We start from the raw sequence: 18,259 nt of genomic DNA, 5'->3' as shown, positions 1-18,259 counted from the left end.
ATGAGGTCACCCTCTCTACTTGCTTGGCAACCTCCCTCATGGATCCCAACATGTCTTGACACAAGCCCCTTGACGAGTCCTCACACACATTCAAGTCGCCCTCTTCTCCCCCTCCTTTTGTTCAGGTTGACAGCCTCTAGGGTAAAAGCCCCAATAAAAGTACGGGCCCATATTAAAGGACAAATTTTTGGTCCAATCTTGGCCTTTCAAATAGTGAAGAGGTTTCCAAAAGAAGGCCAAGTTGGAGACGTGGACAAGAGTCGAACCACGTATACAACTTGCCCTCAAAACTCATGCAACCAATTCAAGACATGTCGAACTGTTGGTGCGTGACTCTCTCAAGTCTAGAGCACTGCTGGTTCCCTTCAAGAGAGAGACCTGCAACAAATCCAAACACATAATCATCAATAATCATGGTGTTACCATATACATGTGGTAGTGATGTGTGTGAACACACTAGGACCGCCGGGGCATTTTTTCCCTCTTTAGGAGGTTTTTTCCCCCGTGCATTGTATATACGCCCATCACTCTAGGGCTATCTATCTTTCCATTTGCACACCAAGTTATACACTCTCAATTGTGTGCCTTGAGCTTCCTTTGTCTTCTCCAAGTTGTGTGTGTTTCTCTGCAACCCTAATTCCAACAATTGGTGTTAGAGCAGGTTGCGTCCTCCCGGGCTTAGTCGCCAGCTGCTCCAACACACGCCTGCTCACTTTCTCCGATTTCAGTGAGCTTTGGCAAGCGTTCGCAGATCGACAAATACTTTGGGCAAGCTCGTAGAGCTTGGTCTGCTCAAATTTTTTATTTGGGCTTATTTCAGCCTCCGTTTCCACTACAGGCAATACTGCACAGGCTATTTTGTCATTTTGTGCAGAATTTTTGTTAGTGCCGTTTTCTACATAACGGGTGCCTTATAGTCTTCTACGGTTTGTGCTATGTAGCACGTGTTGTTCCCGCTCCGTTTCTCCTATTTACGGGCAATTTTCACATCAGGTGCAGCATTTACCATGGCTGACAACAACAACACATATGTGTTCAAGATGTTTGCTGTTGAGAACAGGTTGGATGGGGACAACTACCCTATGTGGGCTTATATGATGCAACATGTTCTTGTGTCAAAGGGCATCTGGAACATTGTGCAGGGCATTGATGTACGTCCTGGTTCTGAAGATGTAGGCGATGTTGAGGATGATGCAGGTCTTGTTGCAAGGATTGCTGTTGTTAGAGTTGTTTTGCCTACGGCAGAACAAGCTCGTTGGGATGTTAAGGATGCACAGGTTCATGCATTAATTGCGTTGTCTGTGAAGCGCACCATTGTTCCTCACATCCGTTCAACAAAATCTGCAAAACGGGCTTGGGAAATTTTGGCTGGTTTTTATGCAAGTCGCAATGCGGCTAAAATTGCTTTGCTGCGTAAAGAGTTGGAGTCGAAGATTATGCATGAGGAAGATGATATGGAAACTTTCCTTGCTAGTGTCAAGGATATCAATAAGCAACTTATTTCTGCAAGAGAAGTCATTTCAGACAGTTCCCTTGTGCAGACTGTTCTTGATGCCTTACCAGATTCTTACCAGACTTTTGCTAGTACTTGCAGACTTATGACCCAAGGAAATCCAGAAGTTGTCAAGATTGATGCATTATGCACATTGATGTTGTAAGAGTCACTTTCCAGAAAACACAGGACTAGGCAGCGTGCAATTGAATAGGCTTTTATTGCTTCTCAAAGAAAGGGTGGTAACAGTAATGCAGCCACTTCTTATGGTTCTGCTGCGAGTGGCAACACACACACACACACACAAACTAATCTCAAACATCTATCCCTAGAAAAAAAAGGAAAGGTTTGTGTGCCTATGAGTTGACTTCATTATGTATTGCTTTGGGGACATGCATGCAAATGATGGGGTATTATACATGTCATTGGCCATGAGAGAGAGAGAGAGAGAGAGAGAGAGAGAGAGAGAGAGAGAGAGAGAGAGAGAGAGAATCACCAAGCTCATGGGGACTCCTACTCACCAGGGCCACCCTTGCCAATTTCTAAGAAATTATTATTTTCTTGGAATTATAGTGTATTTTTGAGAGAGTGGCTAACATTTTCTTCGACAGAAAACGAAAAAAATGCCTTAAAATGGGTAAAATGCATGGAAAAAACCAACCTTGACATTGGAATCCCGATTGAGAAGAGAGATTGTCAAGTTGACATGTACTTTATCTGTTCTAAGGTATTTTATCCCCTTTTATTGTTAGGAGTTAAACTATGTGCCACCCTTAGAAAATCTATAAATTCTCTCAATTATGGACGAGCCTAAATAAATAGATAATATATATATATATATATATATATATATATATATATATATATATATATATATGAGAGAGAGAGAGAGAGAGAGAGAGAGAGAGAGAGAGAGAGAGAGAGAGAGAGAGAGAGAGAGAGAGAGAGAGAGAGAGAGAGAGAGAGAGAGAGAGAGAGAGAGAGAGTTTGATATCATCATAACAGTCGTAAATAGTTGCTCTCAAATATCTATACATAGAGTCTTCAACTCAAGCGCACACTTTGTGTGTGTGTGTGTGTGTGTGTGTGTGAGAGAGAGAGAGAGAGAGAGAGAGAGAGAGAGAGAGGGAGAGAGAGGGAAGCCTCACTGCTCGGCGACAGCTTCTAAAGTTTTGAGTTATTATTACTCTAGACATGCACTCTTATGCTCTTTCTTAAAGTTCTAGAAAAATTGACATCTATACGTGTCACAAGAAAACGTGCTACCCCGTCCCCTCTCCTGTTGGGGTATAAAGCCCAATGTGGTCGCCCAGGTAAGTGGGCGGGCCGCTAGGTATGTACACATATTCTTTTGTAAAAACCTGATAAGAACTCACTATGCTCTACACATTACAGTAGAGCGAGTTCACCATATCGTCGTGCTCTTCTTCTCGCACTCTCTCTCGCGTCGCACTTCCGCTCGTACTCCTTCAACTCGTATCAGAGCTCAGATCGAGGCTCGGGGCAGCACTGCAGGAGGCTAGAGTCACCAACTCAGATTGGAGTGAAATTCGACAGGCAAAGACACGGCCCCAAATCTCGTGGGAAAACCCAAAGGGTTTGGTGTTGTCAGAATTTCATTCTGAGGTCATCTTAGCCACCGTTCGGCTTCGACAAAGGTCTGCGCAGGCCATTTCCGACTACGTGGTCTCGACAGGTGCAGATCCGACTATGCAAATTTGGGGTTTTCGGCCTACGATTGCAGGTGCTGAGGATATCGACACTCCCAGAGTGTTGATTTGTGGCTGTCTACACATCAAAGGACGGCTCACAGTTCTTGGAGGCGTGTCACATACGACACGGGCGTATCTACACATAGACTGTAGGTGAGATCCACTAGTTCATCAGGTAGCTTGTGTTTGCTGCTTGATATTCCAGATTTCATCCTGACATTGCAGGTACTTCCACATGGGATGTATTGTCAGAGATGATGTATGTCTGTTGAGGGTTTGCTGGCTGTGAGTCACGCAGCAAACAATCGCCGCAGCGGCTACAACATACAGTGGGAAATTTGTGGATGTATGACTTTGTGGGAAGTCTATGTACTGTCAGATTTACTGCAGCCTTTGTTGAGGGTCGAGTGAGGTTTTATTGAGCTGGGGGATTCTCGAATGTTGAGATCCTTTCGGTGATACAGGTCTTGGAGCGATCCCTCGAGCACCCTTAGATAGGCAGCTAGGATGTATTGACTGTGAGTTAGACAGTTGGGATTGCATCTTTGCTTTACTGCCGTTGAGGCATTGTCGCAGTCTATGCTTACAGGATAGTGACAGGACAGTCAGAGACAGTATAGGTGCAGGACAGGTTTACCCACAGCTTACAGTGTCAGAGAGACAGTGTTTTTTGAGCTGTTTTTTGGTTTGTTTTTAGTACACCAGAGCCATTTTACAAAGGAGACTCTGCCAAAATTTTTGCAAAATCTGAAGCTTTCTTGGTTCATTTGACAGGTTGATATTGGTTCAGAGGTCAATTTACAGGGGAAACTCTGCCAAATTTTTCTCAGAAAAGTAAACTACTGTGAAGCGTAGCTATGGCTGGATCATAGGACACTGCTCTTTACAATATCAAGAAGCTGGATGGAACCAATTTCCCATTGTGGAAGAATCAGATTTGGCATGTGTTGGTACAAAAGAAGCAGATAAAACCTATAAAGCTCAAGGGGATAAAACCAGAAGATATGGACGAAGATGAATGGAGCGAAATGGATGAATTGGCACTTTCTACCATTATGCTGACTTTGGCAGAAAGCGTTTACTTCAATGTAGCAGACGAGATGTCGGCTTATCAAGCATGGTTAAAGCTGAGTGATCTTTATGAGAAGCATAGTGCAGCTTCACAGGTATACTGGCTTAAGAAGCTTGTTGACTTGAAGATGAAAGAAGGGACACCTATGTCCAATCATCTGAATGAATTCAACACAATCTATAGTCAGTTTTCAGCTCAAGGTGTCAAGTTTGATGAACCTGTTAGAGCTATGTTCCTGTTGATCACATTGCCGGAAAGTTGGGACACTTTTCGAACAGCTTTGAGTAATTCTGCACCTCTAGATGGTTTGAACATAGCAGGTGTAGAAGGAAGTCTGCTTACTGAAGAAACCAATAGAAAGACAATGGAAAAAGGCAAAGGAACAACCTTAGTTGTCAGGGGAAGGACCAAAGAAAAGTACAAAGGTGGAAAGAGGAATCAGTCTCGTAGCAAGTCCCGTAGTGCTAAAGGCAAGAGTGACATAGAATGCTACCATTGTGGCAAGAAGGGTCACATGAAAAGAGACTGCAGAGAATGGAAAGCAGAAAAAGGAAAAGAGAAAGCTGAAGACCATGGTGAGAAGAACAAGTCCTCAGTGAAGATTCAAGAAATAAATGTGACAAACACTGTTGTAGAGGATGACAGTCTAGTGTCAGGAGACATCTACTTCTTGAAGAATACAATGGACTCAGCTCTTCTTACAGCATCTGATGGAAATGCACTGAGTGACTGGATTATAGACTCAGGAGCATCACTTCATGTGTCTCCAAACAAGGAGTGGTTTACTTCTTATGTGACCACTAAAGATCATGTTCGGCTAGGCAATGGGCAGACATGTGAGATCTTAGGTGTTGGAGATGTTCAATTGAAGTTTCAAAATGTCTCTTCTTTCACGCTGAAGAATGTGAGACATGTTCCCGCAATTACAAAGAGCTTGATCAACACAGGTTTACTTGATGATGCTGGCTACGTCACCACTTTTAGACATAACATGTGGAAGATATCCAAGGGTTCTATGACAGTAGCACATGGAGTAAAGTCTGGAGGACTTTACATGATTTATGTATCAAATGTCTCTAAAAATGTGATCAATGTAACCGAGCAGCCGAACGTTTCTTTGTGGCATAGCCGGTTAGGACATATGTCCAAGAAGGGAATGGAAATCTTGTCTCGTTCTGGTTATTTTCCTGGCTTTTCATTTAATGATTTTGAATTCTATGAACATTGTCTGTATGGTAAGCAAACACAGCAGCCACATAAGCATAGAAGCAGTAGAAGAGATACACAGTTGGCACTTGTTCATAGTGATTTGTGTGGACCTATGCCTAACCTATCTCTAGGGGGAGCTTCTTACTTTATGACATTTACAGATGATTACTCGAGGAAAGTATGGGTTTACTTTCTCAATCACAAGGATGAAGCATTTAGTGTTTTCAAAACGTTTGTGACACTTGTGGAGAATCAGAGTGGCAAGAAGCTTAAATGCTTACGCACTGACAATGGTGGAGAGTATGTTTCAAAGGCCTTTCAGGACTTTTGTGAGTCAAAAGGTATAAAACGTGAACTTACTACTCCTTACAATCCTCCTCAAAATGGTGTTGCTGAGAGGATGAATAGGACCATACAAGAGAAGCTCAGAAGTATGTTGTCTAATGCACAGCTGCCAAATGGGTTTTGGGCTGAAGCTGTATCAACAGTTGTTCATCTTGTAAATAGATCTCCTAGCAAGGTTTTGCAGAAGGATTCAGTGCCAGAGATGGTATGGTCAGGCAAAATGCCCTCATACAAGCATCTCAGAGTCTTTGGTTGTGAGGCATATACTCACGTTCCAAAGGAATTTAGGAACAAACTTGAGCCAAAGAGTAGAAAGTGCATCTTTCTAGGCTATGGTAATTCTGGTGAGATGGGGTACAGACTTTGGGATCCCGAATCCAGAAAGGTTGTCCGCAGCAATGATGTTCACTTTAATGAATCCAAATATCATTCTAAACCAGAGAGGGTTGAGGAGATTAGAAGAGCTGTCTTCCAAGAAGATGGACCTGCGCGTGCAAGACAAAATGTCAGGGCTCAAGAGGAGCAAGGACAGCATAGATTGGAACCACAGGTTGTGGCTGAGCGTGAGCCACCTATTGTGCATAGATCTGGACGTGTCACGCGACCTCCTGATAGGTTTGTTCCATCTATGAACTATGTCATGTTGACTGATTGCAATGAGCCTTCATGTTACAAGGAAGCAGTGCAAATGAAGGACTCCGGGAATTGGCAATTGGCCATGCAGTCAGAGATGACAGCTCTGCATAAAAACCAGACATGGAAGCTAGTTAAATTACCACGGGGCAAAAAGGCTCTACCTTGTAAATGGGTTTACAGGTATAAGATCACCGCTCATGATAGTCAGCCAAAGTACAAAGCAAGGCTTGTTGCCAAGGGCTTTAAGCAAGAACAAGGCATTGACTTTGATGAAGTCTTCTCTCCGGTGGTCAAGATGACTACATTGAGATGCTTTCTTGCATTGGTTGCCATATTAGATTTGATGTTGCACCAAATGGATGTCAAGACAACGTTCTTGCATGGTGATTTAGATGTGGAAATTTACATGCAGCAGCCAGAAGGGTTTGTTGAGAAAGGCAAGGAAGATTGGGTATGCCAGTTGTTAAAGAGTCTTTATGGCTTAAAACAATCACCGAGGGCATGGTACCATAAATTCCACAAGTTTATGCTTTCTCAAGGCTACAAACGTAGTGAGTTCGATCACTGTCTATATACAAAGAAGGCTAAGGATGGCAGTTGGCTGATCCTTACTTTGTATGTGGATGACATGTTGATTGCTGGCAAGCACTTGGAAGAAATTTCAGCTTTGAAGTCAAAGATGGAAAATCGTGGTTTGAGGGCTTGTTGAATTGTTTGCCTAAAAGTTAAATTGTAAGAGGGTGCTCGGTGAGAGGGCTCCCGTGACCCTAAGACAATTTGTGTATTGGAAACAAGGTCAAAGTTTTGTGTTGTCTCTCTATTTCTCATCAAGCTTTGTGTGCATCTAGTCTTTAAGGCTAAGAGTGAGTTGCTCAAGTTGATTTGTGCTCTTTACCTCTCTTTGGCGTGGTGAATGTTTGTGTCTGGTGTGTGTGGCTATCTTGCATTCCCCTCTCTTTGTGCGTTTGAGTACAAGGAGATATCACGCGCGTCCTAGTTCGCATCTACAACTAGGTGGTGCCCCTTTTCTTGTTTGGTTTCTGGCTGTGGGTTGTTGTTGTCTCTGATTGTGCTTGCCCCAGCCCCAATTGAGCAGCACGGGAGCCTCGAAGGGTGTTTAGAGGCCGCTCTTCTTGTTGCCCGCCCCGGACCGCTTCAGTAGTTTGGCCCTTACATATTCTATTTTAGAGTCTGTTTCCTCTATCGTGAGTGTCTCCTTCTCTAATGCATCCATGGCATCATAATAATGATCAAAGAAGTCCTGCTACTCATCGATCATTTCAATAGATACTATCTAAATAGGACCTATGTCGTAACCCTCTTCACCACAAAAGTGGGTGGGTGTGGATTCTTAACACATACATCCATAGTAGCTAGAATTTGAGTCCACTCAAATGGTTCAAATAGATCTTCAAGAAAGGGTTCATGTACATATTCAACATCATTTATCTTTCGGTCTAATATGCAATCTTATCTATGTAAACTATCACACTCAGAAGCTCCACACATCCAAATTGGAGTGTCTTTACGTATCCATGATGGGAGTTTAGTTTCTAGTGAGGTTTTCAAATCCAACTCCTAGATTGGTGTCCTCAAAACATCTTATAAGAATGATCCTTCAAAGTGACTCGAGTAATTGACCAACTTTTTTTAGATAAAGATAATCGCTTCCCTAATCCTGGATCAGTTGTATTTGTCTCATGAACGGTCTTCCCATGATGCTTTCATAATTCTTTTTTTCCAAAATCTACAATGGAAAAAGTGTATTGGTAGTCTGTTTGAGGATTGATCAAATGGGCATCCAATTGGTTGGACACGTAGCCGGACTCCACATTTGTACTCTATTAGTTTTCCGAGCTAGTGTAGTAATACTCTGTGTAAATCTCGATTCCAAAATAGTGGATCAATTCCCTGAGTTGTAATGCTGTAATGAGATTTGTGAACACCTATGTGAACTAGCCACTTGCCATTTAGAAAGCCCTGGGTATAAAGGTCAATAAATTTAATGTGAAAGGAGGCTTATCTTTAGAGAAGAAAAAGAGCTCTGCTATACGTATGCTCAAGCTACAAAGTTGCTTCAACTTGTAATCAACTTTTTTAACGATTGGGTAATCATTTTTTGATTCCAAAACTTGCATTGTGTTCCTCTCTCTTTGCTCTTTCATTTAAGTGTAAGCATTGTCAGTTTTGCCGTGGTTCACGACTACGTATTTGTGAGCCTTGATTGCAAATTTGAGTGCTTAAATCACTGTTTTTAGTCGTTTTGACCATAGGAGAGTGTTCCTAGACCATACGGTGACCTTTTTGGATAGTTTTATTGTAATTTTCAGGACCTTTTTCATGATGGATCTTGATTTTGATACCTTGTTGGATGTCAACCAGACTTGGTAGGATAGTGCCCCAAAGTGTCCTAGACATCCTTCTAAAGTTTCGTTGCATTTGGAGTCCGTTCGAGTGCCGAATGGGCGTGATGACCTAGAGCTGTGAGAAAGGACATAGGAAAATTTCCCTGATCATTGAGTGTTGGTTTGCTTGTTAGGTTCACTTCTTGAGATTGACGATCTCAAAGAGTCTGCGTGCCCCATCCGAGTCACTTTCCTGAGTATTAACATTATGTTAGTACCAAAAAGCTATGTTGCATACGTCTATCGTGCGGCGACCCACTAACATAGTCAACTTCATAGGAGCTGACTGTCACATTTTCCAGTAAGCCCATTGGTTTCTCAATATGCCCATCCATGAGTTGCAGTTTCATTCGTGTTTGTCTAATTACTCGTTTTCCCCAGGATTCCTAGACAGCTTCCATTTCTATGGTAATGCCTGCCCCACCATCCAAAACAACCATGGTTGTTACATCATTGTAGTATACCAGAAGGTTCGTGTTTCCTTTACTTCTCTCATAGTAATCCCCAACTTTATTCATGGGCACAAACTTGACAATGTTAGTTCGCAACTCTTCTTCTTGCAATTCTTTTAGGTTTTCTTGGGTTACCTCCTTTAATCCCCGCTTTTCCATGGTAAGTTGCAGACCTCTACATAGATGTGGTCATTCCTTTTTGGAGTCTTTTAAAGGTTTCTTAGGTGTGTCTCACCTGCTTGCATTTTTTTGTTTATTACCCTTAGCTAGAGCCCTAGTAACTACCCGGATCAGAATTGTGGGTTCCCCCTTTGATGAGCTACCTGACACGACTTGAACTTCATTTATGACTGCCTTTCCTTTGTTAGTTGGATTCCTTGGACAATCATTTGGAAACTATATGCCCTTGCAACCACACTACAAGCAATATGCCTCAATTGTTCTAGCATTCTTATCCGCAACACAATCCATAGTTATGGAAATTCCCCGTTTCTTGTTTAGGCATTGGTTTCATCATGGGTGGTCTAGCCCCCTAGTTTGGAATAAAGTAAATGGGTGTTGCATCTGCAGGTGCTTAATAAACTTGTTCTTCTATGATGGGAGTTGACTGAGTGTACCACTTTTTCCTCTATTCCCACGGTTGCAGATCTCGCTTCATTATATGGTGTGGTTGGTACTATACTTTTCTCATCTACTTGCCTTAAGGTAGAATGTATTTGACTCATACAACATTGTTCTTTGGTAGGAGTGGCTGTTGGCCTAATACAGATTGTGGTCTCTCCATAGCTATAGGTGGTTTTTGGACTGGTGCCATGTTTGGATGATACCTCCACATGGGAAGTCCTTGTTGTCTTATTGGTACATACTTGATGTTTTTGTCATATTTAGGCTTATAATAGTACTCATTTGTTTTGTGGCTTGTCCATTTTTTGGCAGACCATTTCAATGGTTTGTGTCATCCCATATGTTGTCCCTGTGGTGGACCCTGTCTCGGCCCTCACATAGGCACCCTTTGCATGTTGTTCATCATGTCATTCATGTGCTTTAGCATGTCCTCCATAGTATTGATAAGAGCTGCAACAATTGGTCTTACTTGTGATTGCATGGTAGGTGTGGCATTCTCTCTCTCTACATCCTTAATAGAGCTTTTTTCATTGAAATTGGATTTGTCACCCAAGTCAATTGCATCCAAGCTGTAGGTTTTCCAAGTTGTATGTTTTTTACTATACAAAAATGGCATGAAAATCCTTGTTAAAATCCTTCTAGGAACAATGAGACAAGCCTCTCCTCAGTTGGAATGTCCAACTCCAGGCATCTATCAATGTATTGCCTCATCCAACTCACACAATCTCTTACAATTTCTCCTTGTTTTTGTTTGAGATGTAGATTTGTGCGATGGTTGCTCTACTTGATCCCCATTTTTTAGCAAGCAGCAAAAAATATCATAGCCAAAGTTGATAGATGGTTATTGATCCAGGAGGTATGATCTAGAACCAAGTCAAAGCTTTTTCTTCCAAAGTCATCCGAAACCCTTCAAATTGTGTGGAAGTCTGTCATACGTTCAGTTATCAGAGCTTGTCTGAAGATGGCTAAATGGTCATATGAATCCCCTAACCCACTGTATTTTTTGACCCATTTTTGGAAATCAACTATTCTGACTCTATGGTGATGTTTCACACATGCTCTCCTAGCTGGTGTTTCTCCCATTAGGCCTTCAAACTAATTGCTTGGTAGGTGTAACTTGTGTGGACTTCTTCTTGTCCTAGTGTCACTTGGTCTTGTTTGGTTAAGGTGGCTTCCGCATCTCTATCCCCATTTCCATCGTTTAGGTGCCATTGATTGACCATGCTATCATAGGCTCTCTCATTTAGCCCCAATTTTTGTTCTATTTCAAGTATTGTTCCCATAATAACTTCTTGGATTGAGTATCCTTGGTATTTTATATGTTCAATCTCCTTTGGAAACATTATAGAAAAATTATTATTATAAAAATTCCTAAAGAGGTGGACAAGAATGTCTGCTAAGGCCTTCTCCATTATCTTAAAAATATACATGATTTTCAAGGATGTCAACTATCCTGAAGTTTGGCATGTGCATTCCAGATCAAGTCCGTAACATTGTTGTCCTCCTAAGAATAGACTTCAAGGCTTGGGTCGTTGGTAGGTATGCGCTTTAGAGGTCTTGTGTCTATCAAGTGATATCCTTCTAGCTCTAACACTAGTGGTCCTTCCTTCACGGTCATGTTTGGAATTAGAGTGATAACTCCGAAGCCCCATTTGTCTACAATGTCAATATTTGTATTTTTGAGGTATTGCACTCCGTTTTGGTCCATGTATGCTACAAATGGAGGCAAGGTGTCCCTACAAAATACCCAAAATAGCACACTGCAAGCCATAAACCATAGAATCTGCATACTTGATGGATCACACATGCACATAATGGAAGCTATGCACAATCTGAGAGATAGAGAGTGTAAGAGAGGGATGAGGGACACATGCTAGTGCACCTCCTAGAATGGAGTGCCACACAAGCACGATCGAAGAGGAGATGAGAGAATAGAAGAATGACATAGATAGAGGGTGCAATCTCCCCCCTTGCAAGAGTGAGCATTTCCCTCTTGCACATATCTATTTATAGATTCTTCAAAAGCTAAAAAATGAATACACATTGGCTAGATGGGCATAAATGGCCATAGCTGATGATGAGAACTTGAATAATAAATGTATATAAAATGTGATACCCTCATCTAGAATTAGCTTTTGCCTCATGTCAGGTCTAATAAATAAACAATTATTAATTTCCATTACATACCTCTCCGTTAGAAAATAACTGTCCTCAATTGCAAAGATAAGAATCTGGAAACTAGACTTGTCAGAAACAATGATCCAAATCACTTTTATTATGTACTCGAGTAACAAAATCATACCAGCTATAATGGTGACCAGCCACTGTAGCATGATATTGTAATTCGTGTTGCCTCAACTAGTGAATCTACACCGATGAGACATGTCACCTCTTTTTTTAAACATCTTGGTGCTTTTTCCTTCAAAGAAAATCTCGATCTCGATCTTATCCAACTCATGCAAGGTATAACACCATATAACACTCTTTTAGATGAAATGGGAAAATCCCACAACTTTGGGACTAATTTCAATGCCTATGGATTCCTATTTCCCATTTGATTTGGGGAAATTTCATTTATTCTGGGAATGCTATAGATAAGTTTTTTGTTGAGGACTTGTGTTACATTAGACAAAGAGAAAGATTCTCAAGAAAATAGTGGTGTTGAGAAACACCTTTTTTGTCCCATCCAAAATTTTATTTTCATGTTAGTATTAATTAATAATTTATGAAATCATACATAGATACGAATAGCAAGAAAAACAATACATGAAAATGAAATGCTATTCATATTCTCTTTTTAAGCTATCTTGTGCTTTCTCCACAACATTGGATGGGATTTTAATTGCTTCTGCAAGTCTTCCACCCCTTGGAGTCCATGACCACACAGCTGCATCAACACACTCCCACCGCTTTGGGTCAGCAAGATTGCAGCACCAATTGTTTTTCCAAAAATCCTCATATTGTTCTTGGATTGTGGTATTTTTTTTTCTATGTTTTGGTTCTCAGTATTGAATGAAGACTTTCTTGTAGCTAGGAGATGAGCTATCTACATCAACATCTGACTCTGCAACTCCTAGCTATATTGGATATTCTGGATATGAGGGTCTCACAAGAACAGAATCCCGTTTCCTTACATCAATTTGAGGCCTAAAATCTTCCTGTGGCCTTGCGCTTTGAGGACCAACATAGTGAACATTCAATTCTTCATATCCTTGAAACGCATCGTGTCTTCCTCTATCTTTCGCATTCGATGACTCCCTGTAGTCTTTGGCTAAAATGATGTATATTCACCAGTTTGTTTATTGGTTGGTTGTTCACGCTCACTAATTATGTTTTCCCATTAAATAATAACTGGCTCCATGTATTTTTTCGAATCATGCTCCTTTCCCTTTATTAGAGTCCACCTTTTCCAGAATTCAAGATATGTCTTAATCCCTTGAATAACAAGCAGACTATCGCTCACATAGTCTACTATAGGAACCACATCTGGACAGCCTACTGGCAATTTTGGTTTCCCTTGATCATCTTTTTTCCACAACTCAATTCCTGACTTCCTTGGAATCCAATCAGGTGATTTGAGGTGAATTTTGTACTGCATTATTGGGATTTCACCTTGCATAAAGGAACAAAATTGAAGTGGCTTAGAGTGTCCAACAAGAGAATCTTGTCCATCAAAAGTGTACCCTTTAACAAAGGATTTGAAGTCAGAAACTTGCATCATCAAAAATGGTGTTGGAATTGAGCTTTCACATTTTTGAAAATGTTCCATCAAATGTGGAAAAGTAATGTCATTACTGTTCACAATCTCTCTAAGAACCTGCTAAACATTGCATCTATGTCCTCATGTGTATGAACCACCATTAAGAATCCCAAATGCATGGTTTTGAAAACACCTTTTGCTACTAGCAAGGATAACTATGCAAATAAATATTGATTCTTATTCTCTCCTACACAATTATCTAGCTGCAGAAAAAGATTCTCATGCAATTTTTGAAACACGGGAGTGGACATTGTATCCACAACACATTGAGAGGAGGCTGATTGCAAGCTAGCAATCTCTACATTACATCCTTCAATAGCCAACGGTGGTGTTATTGCTAATGCATTCCTCTCACGGTCTTTCATCATTTTGTTTTGGTGGTCTAGAGTTGTCCTTGAATTCAATGCATTGAACAATGTTACATTGCTACATGGCATACCATCATGGCATAAATGTCCTAGCCCAGGGTTTTCTGTTGTTTCCAAATTCTATAAGCATAATGTAAGGGAACCAATTGTAGCATTTGGATGTGAAGGCCATAGACCATTCAACAAGAAATGACCATACAACCCATGACTATGCCCATGTGTTATCATATCTGTTAATGATACTTGCAATTGATATGCATTCGCATAGTCTTTTGAGTTCACTCGCAATCTAGGTATTGCTGTCTTTTTTTGGTCCATTCTATAATGTATAATGCATAAATACTTATCCTTTTGAAATTGGGAGAACTTACACCAAGTGTGGTAAGCATTTCTACAACTTTGTTGTTGCATCATGTGAATTCTACGTTCATCCTTCAAACGTGCAATTAGGTCATCATCCTTTGTTGACTCTGCTTGAGACTTTATTCGACCACACACAATACATTTGGAGAACTCACTTGTTTTTGACAGGGTCACATTAGCAAACTCTGTATACCAAATCCTATTGAATGCAATGCTAGACATTGGCTTGAGACTCATACTCTCGAGTGTTTTATTGATAGCATGTAAGATGTCTATTTTCTTGTACGTATTTGGTATTGCAAGCAAGGTTTTCTTGGTACCATCTTCCATAGTTCTACTCTTATGTGGCATTCTCTCTGAGTTTTCATCTACAAAAGAGCGCATCAATGCCCTTCCCGTTTCTGTATGGTCTCTTCCTTTTCTTATGACACCATCATTATCATGCACTGAGTGTCAAACCCCATTTTCAAATTGTTCACGGTAACAATAAAACGAAGTGTTTGGAATGCCATGAATTTCGTACCAAGCTCTACTACAGACCTCATTGCTATTAAAAGAAAATACATAGCAAGTATTTGTAGTTTTTTTGTTCTCACGCCAAGAAGTCAACATCGTATCATACACATAGTTGGTTCTATTTTGAAAACTTTGTCCCCAAAATTCATTGCACATAACCATGACCTTATCTCTATTGGCATATTGACAACACCTTCTAGAACAACAATCTATGGTTGAAACAAGCTGGACAGATGATAGGGATGCTTGATTGGATTTCTTAGAAGGTTTCACATATATTATTGGCTTCCTATTTATAAAGAAAAACTTTCATTTTTTTGAAACATGCTCTACTAAACGAGTTGATTCAATGCATGTATCTTGTAATGCGTCACTAGCATGTAAATCCTCATATTGTAACAACACTTTCCCATCCATAGTTGTCACTCTCTTGAAACCAAAGTGACATTGCATACATTAGATTGTGCTCAAATAGTATCCTCACAAGCATAAGATGTTTCAATGCCAATACCAATGTTATCTTCACCTAGCTCACCAAAGTTTATGGAATCAAATGGACACACATACATGCCAACCCCTTTGCTACTACATGTGTTTTGATTTTATCCCAAAGTTGAACCCTCTTATCCTTCCAAACCTCCCTGTAGCTCGTTCCATTAGATTGTGCCTCTAATGCTCCCATTTCTTTGTGAGCCTTAGATATAGAAACCCCTTCGTGTACTGCATCTCATTCATATGTTGCAACAACCCAATACTCCATTTCACAATACTGTGAAAAGCATCTCCCACTATCAATGCATCCATTGTTGGGAATGGAATGAGTGCTTTCTTCTGAAAACACAAATCAACTGACACCGATTCATTGTCTTCCCCAATAAGCATGCCTAAACAATATGCATTTGGGTTTGTCTCACATACACTCCCAAGGGTAACCTTTTGTGTGGCTACAAACATGCATACTATATCAGATTGAAACCCATACCTACAAGAATGATTCAACAAATATTTGTTAAGAAAACCATCACAAGTTCATTTCACTGTGAGTATATATGTAGGTGTTTCATGATGAGTATATATACACCATGTGACCTTAGGGCCATAGGGTGCTATATGTAGGTTCTCCATGGTTGTAAGGATGTATACCTCCTATAGGGTTAAGGACATATAGTTCTATGTAAAGGGGCTTCATGATGAGTATGTATACATCCTATGTCCTTAGGGCCATAGGGTGCTATATGTAGGTGTTTCATGATAAGTATATATACACCATATGGACTTAGGGCCATAGGGTACTAGATATAGGTGTTTAATGATGAGTATGTGTACATCCTATGGACTTAGGATCATATGATGCTTTATGTAGGTGTTTTGTGTTGAGTAAATATACATCCTATGGCCTTAGGGCACTACATGTGGTTGTTTCATGATGAGTATATATACATCCTATGGAATTAGGGCCATAGGGCACTATATGTGGTTGTTTCATGATGGGTATATAGAATCCTATGTAATTAGGTCCATAGCATGCTATATGTAGGTGTTTCACGAAGCGTATGTACACATCGTAGGCCATAGGATTGTAGGTGGTTCATGATGATGGACCGCTTTTGGCGTGTACAAAGTGGCGTGTATATGCATGGTCATATGTAAAAAAATATATAAATACATGCATTTGGGATATTTTCAAAGTGCTTTCAAGTTTTAAAAATATGCAGCGTGTACCCATTGTGAATACTCAGGTTCACGTGCCAGCAGTCGGGCACATGTACATGCCTATAGGGTATCGGGGCCTTGGATATGATTCTTGGTGGCATATTTTGGCTCTAGAGAATGTGTTTAAGCTTTATAGAATGTAAATAATGCAAGAAACAAGTGCAGGCACTCTCATCCCACTCGGGAAGTTTGTTACATGCAGTAACTGTCTATTTACGGTGCCTGATTTGGAATGATGTGTGCACCGCCCTAGAAGTGGTCAACAATGAAATGTGGGGATGTGGGAAAGTGATTCGGGTATCAAGGATCAAGAATGCAAAATTTGGTGAATTTTGGAGTCCGTTTGGGTTTTTCCTGCGAAAAAGCGCCCGTCGTGGGTCAAAATTGACCAAAACTGGGCAAAAAAAGGTCAAAAAATAGTCAAAAAAGGTGTGAAAAGGCTTCAAATTTCCACATCACTCATGGTTCCATGATGGTCTCGGCTGAGGGAGAATTTTTGAAGCCAAGTTTTGGCACTTCACCTCTGTGTGTGTGTGGGAGAAAGGAGGGTTCCTACAGGTGGTCTAGTGCAGTCCTATCGCGTTCGCGTCCTGTTTTCGAGTGTGTGAAGTAGTGAATGAGAGCTTTCACTCTTCAATTTTTCACTTGGGAGAGTCTATGGATGTTTTTAGGTTTCCATGGATGTGTGTGTGCAAGGAATTGAGGGAAGAAGGTGTGGCTTTTTGCAAGACTATGTGACCCTGTATCCGTGCCATTAGGGTTGGCGCTACTCTGAAGACTCCAACAAAGTGGAGTTTGGTAAAGTCTTTGAAATGGTTTGAGAGTGTCCTTTTGTGGCTGGAGTTTTTGAAATTTTTATGGTTTTTCCTATATATTTTGGTCACCATCTAGTGTGATTTCAAGTGTTGATCAACTCAACTCACCTTGTAGTGTCTGTGAGCAGGCAAGGGCTTGTAAGTTGAAGCGTTTGAAGTTTGAATTGAGCTTGTGGGTAGTTTTATTATTGAGCTCTTGAGTGACGGTGTATGTGGTTTGGAATTTAAGTAAATTTATTGTGTGGTGTTGAGATGTTTGGGTGTGTGAGTGTGCGCATGGCGTCTTTTGCTCCATCATCCTTTGGCGATCCTCATGGGGAGTGGGAAAGTTTCGGTTGTGCACCCAAATGAGGCAGTTTTTCTCTGAATTTTGAGCTTTATTGAAGAAAAGTGGTGGCTTGGTTGAGGTGCAAGACTTCAATTTTTGTGGAGCTACTTATGCAAGGGAGAAGCAACTTCAAAGGCATGGCGTATAGTCGGCCAGTGTTCATAGGGAAGGAGGATGTGAAGGACTCGATTGCGGACTTTGAGTGGCATACGCTTGGTATGAATATTGTGAATGATGAAGCAAAGCTTCATGTATTTCCTCTTACACTGAAAGGGGAAGCTTGTGAGTGGTTTGAAGGTTTAGAGCAAGACAAAAAACAAACATGGGAGCGGGTGAAGCAGACAATTTTTGACAGGTTTGGAAAGAAACTAATCGCAGCAGAAGTGATGACAAAATTGAGAGGTTTGCAGCAAGATGTTCATGCTAACTTTAAAGAGATTTTGCAACAT

This window comes from Adiantum capillus-veneris, chromosome 24 (genome assembly GCF_014529385.1).
Source record: "Adiantum capillus-veneris isolate H3 chromosome 24, ASM1452938v2, whole genome shotgun sequence".
Classification (NCBI taxonomy): Eukaryota; Viridiplantae; Streptophyta; class Polypodiopsida; order Polypodiales; family Pteridaceae; genus Adiantum; species Adiantum capillus-veneris.
This window is presented reverse-complemented; position numbering follows the sequence as displayed.